Source organism: Odocoileus virginianus, chromosome 9 (genome assembly GCF_023699985.2).
Source record: "Odocoileus virginianus isolate 20LAN1187 ecotype Illinois chromosome 9, Ovbor_1.2, whole genome shotgun sequence".
NCBI classification, from domain to species: Eukaryota; Metazoa; Chordata; class Mammalia; order Artiodactyla; family Cervidae; genus Odocoileus; species Odocoileus virginianus.
Genome location: NC_069682.1, coordinates 75,333,422 through 75,341,014, shown reverse-complemented (window position 1 = coordinate 75,341,014; position 7,593 = coordinate 75,333,422).

The following is a 7,593-nucleotide window of genomic DNA, read 5'->3' as shown; positions in this document are numbered from 1 at the left end:
GAAAATTTTAAGAGCTCATATTCATAGATTTTTTTTTTAAATACGTTTTTAAAAATTTCGCTGTCTTATTCTATTGATCCTTACTGGTCCGTGGACAGACACGTGGACTCCTGTTTGGATGTGGATTTCAAGGGACCATGTGGCTTTCTTGGTACCAGGAATCTGAACCACCAGTCTGGCTGTCACAGCCAAGTTTGGCCAGCCTGGCTTTAGCCGTAATTCTGTTTTAGACACACTTCCATGTCAAACTGGCCAAGGAGTTATGCCTTTTGCTAGGACCCAGCCCCCAGCTTCTCAGAGCAGAGTTCGGAGAAGGGATTTGGAACTGAGAAACAGTAGCTTAATAACTGGCACGCTCGTAACCCACAGAAGCTCTCATCATTCTGGGAGTGGGTTGCAATCCAGAGATGGGTCCTGGGCAGCTATATTTGTATTCTGTGTGTTCGGCCTCCACTGGACTGAGAATGTCTGAATCACGGGAGACCATCACATTCCGCTTCTCCAAAGCTGGCACCGAGAGATGGCAAATGAGATCCTGTCACTGAATCCATAGCATTTAACATCGGGGGCAGCCCCAAACAGATTAAGTGCAGAGGAAAACTACTCTCTGCAGCGGTCATAGTCCGGCTAAGGAAAGCAAGGTAGAAGTGAGATGAAAGAATTGAGAAAGAGAGAGAGAGAGAGAATCCAGATGGCTGTCTAGGTCTTGAATTCAGGCTCTCTCTAAGAGCTGGCTGCATTCTCATTTTTTGTGTTCCCTGAGACACCCCCCACCATTAGAAAATGTAACTAGATATTTTGCACCAGCTAAATAGCTTGTTTTTCATTACTCACACCCTAAAAGCACAGAATCATAGGACAAGCAAATCTTTCTACTTCTCAGAATAAGATTTAAATTCTTTTGAGGCAATATGGCTTACAAATAACACATAAATAATTTACTGGTCAAAAACATGGTTGGCCAACTTCCTTGAAAAAAGATAAGAAATGCACAGAGCTATTTATTCATTGTTTCAGCAGCAAGTGACAATAAGTATTTCTGAGTTGTCTCCCAGCTCTAATTTCTTTAAATTTTTTTTTCTTTATAACTTATAATTGGTAATTAAAAAAAAATAGCAGTAGTGGTCAGGAAAATGAGAGGAGGAAGAAAGTCAGAATTCAGGAGAAAAACTACTGTAAGTCAAGAAGATAAATGGCCATTTTGAGGAGAATAAGACACACTTCAGGAATTCTGTTACCTTGGACAGGACACAGGAAAGGCACCTCCGGTGATGACCTCACCCAAAGCTAAAGTGAGGGGGATCTATGGAGTGGGAGGAGGAGAGAGCATTCTTTGGTTATCAGAGAGAAACTTAACTCATACCAGCTTAATAAAGCGGTTTCAAAAGTTTTTGGTTTTTTTGTTTGCTTCCCACTTGGGTCTGGGAAGAGTGCAGCTAGTCAAGTTTTAGGCATGGCTGGATCCAGGTAGTTGAATAATGCCACCTGGAGCCATTCTTTGTACCTCTTATTCCACTTTTGTTTGCACTGGCTTCGTTCCCAAGCAGATTATTTTTTAATATAAGATGCTGCCAGATTTAGCAAGTAAGAATATAAGACACCTAGATCAATTTACACTTCAGATAAACAACAAATTTTTTTTTTTTTTGAGATTAAGTATATCCCATGCAATATTTGGGACACACTTATACTACAAAGTTATTCATTATTTGAATTTAAGGGGGAATCGGGTATTTTACTGGGGCTTCCCAGGTGGTACTAGTGGTTAAGAAGCTGCCTGCTAGTGCTGGAGACGTAAGAGACCTGGATTCGATCCCTGCGTCAGGAGGATCCCTTGGAAAAGGGCATGGCAACCCACTCCAGTATTTTATTGGTCAACCCTCCTCACATGGGGTGGCGAAGATGACTGCCAGTACTTCGAGACTTATATTCTATGTTCTATTATGTGTCCCATTGGAACAATCCATGAACCAGTCACTGTGGCTTAAGAAATGGAATAATTTGATGAGCCAGGCATGGTCTGTGGCATGAAGACAGAAAAGATGTGGGAACATGATAGCTGTCCGTGGGAAAACAACAACAGAAACAACAACACAGACTTACAAATGGTTGGGGTGGAATATAGAAACAATTTGATTTCAAGCTCCTCATTTAGCAGATACGACAGTGAAGCCTGGAGAGCTGCTTTACTTCCCCAGACAGCAGTCGTGGGGGAATCCAGGCTGGAACATCCGCCTCCCACCTCCTTACCACCCAGCCTCTTCCCAGGCATCCTTGTGGCCACTGCCATCCAGATATCCACTGGATAAGTCAATTAGCACCCACGAGGGCTTCCCCTCTCTCTTCTCTGTATACAAAGTGAACAGGTAAAAAGGAAATGCTTGTCAAAACAAATCTCTATTTGGTTTTCTCCATCTATGGGACAATTTCTGTAACGTGTCAATCACTTTGCTGCAAAATAGCCCTTCCAACGCACAATCCACATTTTCTGATGACACCAGCCTGTCAGTCACTCACTACATCAAAGCCAAATTTCATGCCAAGCAAAGACCAGTTTGTCAATCACTTTGCTTGCCACACATCTGCCATAATCACCTGCCAGCCTCAACTTTCTACTCAAAAATGGACCGGGTCTCATCAAGCTAGTTTGTTTCTCCTAATTGAGCTTCTTTTAGGACTGGTAGCTTAGCAACTAATAAGTCATTTTCCACGACAACTGGCCTAAATTCCATAGCTTTCCTGACCATTGCCATTTGTTAGAAAGTTGTTTCCCCTCAAGTGGCTAAACAGCAGATGTAAGATTTATTTAATGCTGAAGTATCCTATTGTTTCTAATGATAAGTATTTTCCTGCTGTTTAAAAGCAAGCACAGGTTATGTGGTCAAATAGACATACCTTTAAGTAATTATAAAATGTCTTGAAATTTTACTCCAAAATTTCAAATTCTCCATCATCTGTAGCACTAGGTATCTGAAGAGGCTGATAAGATAAATACGCAGCATTTACTGGGTTGTAAATTACTCCACAGGCACCTGTTGGGAGCAAGTAGCTAGGAGGTCTCAGAGGTGCTGAGATGCTTCAGTTGAGTCCGACCCTTTGTGACCCTCTCCTCTCTCCAGGTAAGAACACTGGAGTGGGTTGCCATGCCTTCCTCCAGGGGATCTTCCTGACCCAGGGAGCAGACTCGAGTCTCCTGCACGGCAGGCAACTACTTCACTGCTGGGTCATCAGGGAAGCCCAATACTGGGGGGTTAAGCAAAGTGAAAGTCGCTCAGTTGTGTTGGACTCTTTGCGACCCCATGGACTGTAGCCTGCCAGGCTCCTCTGTCCATGGAATTCTCCAGGCCAGAATCCTGGCATGGATAGCCAGGCCCTTCTCCAGGGGATTTTCCCGACCCAGGGATCAAACCCAGGTCTCCTGCATTGCAGGCGGATTCTTCACTGTCTGAGCCACCAGCTTATGAACAGAATATAACAAGTGCTCTCATCCTGAAGGAACTTAGTTTGGGGGAGAGAATTGGCAACAAACTCTCAATCCATTTAAAGAATATAGGCAGAACTGCCATATGACCCAGCAATCCCACTCCTGGGCATACACACCGAGGAAACCAGATCTGAAAGAGACACGTGCACCCCAATGTTCATCACAGCACTGTTTATCATAGCCAGGACATGGAAGCAACCTAGATGCCCATCAGCAGACAAATGGATAAGGAAGCTGTGGTACATATACACTATGGAATATTACTCAGCCAATAAAAAGAACTCATTTGAATCAGTTCTAATGAGATGGATGAAACTGGAGCCCATTATACAGAGTGAAGTAAGCCAGAAAGATAAAGACCAATACAGTATACTAATGCATACATATGGAATTTTAAAAGATGGTAACAATAACCCTATATGCAAAACAGAGAAAGAGACACAGATGTACAGAACAGACATTTGGACTCTGTGGGAGAAGGCAAGGGTGGGATGTTCAGAGAGAACACCCTTGACAGAAGTATACTATCAAGGGTGAAACAGATCACCAGCCCAGGTTGGATGTATGAGACAAGTGCTCGGGGCTGGTGCACTGGGATGACCCAGAGGGATGGGATGGGGAGGGAGGCGGGAGGGGGGATCGGGATGGGGAACACGTGTAAGTCCATGGCTGATTCATGTCAATGTATGGCAAAAGCCACTGCAATATTGTAAAGTAATTAGCCTCCAACTAATAAAAATAAATGAAAAAATTATAATAAATAAAGAATACAGGCACTTCCTTGGCGGCCCAGTGGTCAGAACCCAGTGCTTTCACCCCCATGAGCTCTGGTTCGATCCTTGCTCAAGGAACTGAGATCCTACCTGTCACGCTTCATGGCCAAAAAAAAAAAAAAAAAAAGAGTAAACAGTGTAAATAAGAGAAAACAATAGAGGCAATAAGAATTTTAAAAGGTGTCTAAATACAGTCATGACTGGTATAGGGGACTTTGTTCTTTCTTTGGGGGCTCGACTTCTAATTTCCCTCCCTAGTTTTGGAGAAATTCCCCATTGCTTACAGCACGTGGGGGACATCATCCCTTCATCTTCTATTCTGGAAGCTGAAGTGTTGGACCTTGACTCTGCAGACCCTCTGCCAGCCACAAGCTCACAGTTTGACCAATCAGATGTGTTCACCCTGCAGCGTTGAATCTACAGCTGTGAGAACGGTTGGATCAACTCCTAGCAGCTGCACCTGTGTCCACAGGCGACGGTGGTAATGCCCTGGGTGGGTTGTCCCTTTCTGAAGAAGAATGTCAGGATTCTTGCCTGCTGGCCACTCCTGGATTTCCATGGCTCCAATCAGACCCTCCATGCTCTTTACAGTTTGGAGTCTCTCTGATTAACTTCAAAATAGCTTTTAAAGACTTTCAGAATTATTTTCTGTTTTCTGTAACCTATAACCATGGAATTTTTAATCAGCATAGACATGAAATAAAGATCTTCTCACTCTGAGGAGCGATAATTTGGGAAGGCTCCACAGAGAATAAGAATGGTAAGTAGTCTTTGTGCAAGTAAAGACCAAGGGAGCAGGTGTTCCACACTGAACCTCTGGTTCAGAGAAACAGAAGAAGTCTAGCACTGAAAACAAATTTTAAATTGATAAAGGAAAAGCTTTATCACCCTCATCATGTTACCTTAAAGGAATAACACTGTGACTAGCAAACAGTAGCATTTAATCAAAATGTTGAATGAATGAATGGCAATGGAAAGAAAAGATGCCTTGGTGAATCTATTTGGCCAAACTGGAGACTCCTGGCAGTTTGGTAAGAGATCAGGCTCTAACATTAGCTCAAGGAATTTCTGTAAAGGACCTAAAAATTAGCCGTGGCTCTTTCTAATTTTATATCAACTTTCAGCATATTGTAAGTAGGATATATACCAATACACATTAAACGACAGATCAGAGCTCTCCAGATTTCTGCACAAAGGGCACGCCTGCAGAGTCACTGGAGGGGTCATCACACTTGAGGTCTTGCCCGGTGGGAGACAGTCTCAATCTGGAAGTTTCTTTATACTGAAAGGAACTGAAGCGCCCTTTGACTACCACAGGAGAGGCAACTGAGCAGAGAGAGAAAGCGCTCAGGGGGAGAAAGAGAGATGATGGTCTGTCCAGCAGAGAGGAGCCGTCCGTGCGTGATAAGGAGCTGGTGGTAGGCATTTGCAGAGCATGCCATGGGACGTTTCTTTGGTTACACAGCTGTTCTGGACTTGAAGGTGTGTCTCTTGAGCAAGGCAGTCAGGGAATTCCCTGTTGTTAGTAATCAGTCTTCTAAAATTGCAGAGAAGACTGCTCTGGCATGGGAGCTGGATAATGCAAAATGTAAGCCAAGAGCCAGGATACTTCCATTAGATACATTTGGATAGTGGTTTGACCCATTTAATAGTGAGGAGCAATTAGAAATTAATATCTGAACCCACTCTACGTTGCTTGTGGTGTAGCAGACTTTTATTACATTCTTTATTGTGCATTAGGCTCTGTTCTAAGGACTTGACATACATCACCTCATTAAATCCTTGCAACAACTTGTGAAGGTAGGTGTTGAATGGTAGGTATTGATCAGAGGAGGAAAGCTGCTGCTTTGGAGAAGGTATGAGGTCTTATTAAATGTGGAATGTCTGGGGTCACTAAGACCTTGTGGAGAGAAAGAGAAGACAGAGGGGGGAAAATCTTTACAAAATTTACACTCCAGTAATTACACAGTGTGTGGGCCGAGGGAAAGTATGACAGCACGCAGCCCGGAGTCCAGCGAAACAAGTTCCTCCCTAGCTGCCCCGCTCGTTTTATGACTATGGAATGCCCGGATTTTGGTGGAGCACATGGTTGCCCAACTTGAGACATCTCCTAACTTCCCTGGTCGCTGGTTATGGCCAATCAGGTGAATTCTGGTCAATGGGAAGTGGACAGACACGATATGTGCTACTCTCAGTCTATGTCCACAAAAGAGGGTGTGTGTACTTTTTCCCTGGCCTCTTTGTCCTTTCGTAGTGGCTGCGGATGGACAAGCCAAAGATGGATGTCAGTGTTGGGTATGTTGCTATTGTTGTTCTGTCGCTAAGCTGTGTCCAACTCTTTGCACCCCCGTGGACTGCAGCACGCCAGGCTTCCCTGTATTGAATATATATAGAGAAAAATATACTTCTATTTTGTAAAGCCTCTAAAACTTTGGGCCTCTTTGCAAAAGCAGCTTAGACAGTATCATAACTGAGGCATAATATGATGTCTCCCCAGGGATTTTTACCATTTTTATATGAGGAACTACATGTTCCTATCAAAACTCATTTAATATTTCTTATAGTTTGATATAAAAGTATATGATATATTAAATATAGTAATGTTTAAGTGAAGAGTTTAGATACTACCTAATTTTTATTTTTGTTGATTTATTCTTTATGTTATTTTTATAAGGACTTGAGTTAAAAAATCATTTTGAAACATTAGTTTTGTCTCTGTCCTTGGTAGACCTAACAGACCAGGGTTCATAACTCATAAACAGGGTTCCAAAGACCAAGCCTCAGCAAACCAATCTGGCCACCATCTGTTCTTATAAATAAAGTTTTATTGAAACACAGCAAGGCCTTTGTTTGCATATTGTCTGTGGCTGCTTTCTGCTCTAAGGACAGAGCTCAGTAGCCGCAGCAGAGACTATGGCCCACCAAGTTTAAACTATCTACTCCCTAGTCCTTTCTAGGAAAGTTTTCCTATCCTTTGCAACAGATAAATATTGCAGGGATGTGATGCTTGTTGTGGAAAGTCCGGGTGAGCTCTGGATATTTTTCCCATTTGGATGTGACACAGGCCTCAGCAGTAATTATCATGGTAGTTTCTTAAATGTGAAAATCTATCAGAATTTTCATAAGTGGGCGGCTGCTCTCACTTGAGTAGTTTCCTTCGGAAAATATCTTTTGGAGGAATTTGTTATTTTTGAATTTTTTATTTCGTGTGAATGGAGGAAGGAGTAGAGTGAAGATAGAACACCAGATGGGAGTGGTTTTCTCTCTCTCCCAGGCACAACGCTGGGCATTGGAATTTCAGACGGAAAAGCCTGACGGATTTTATATAACTGCCAC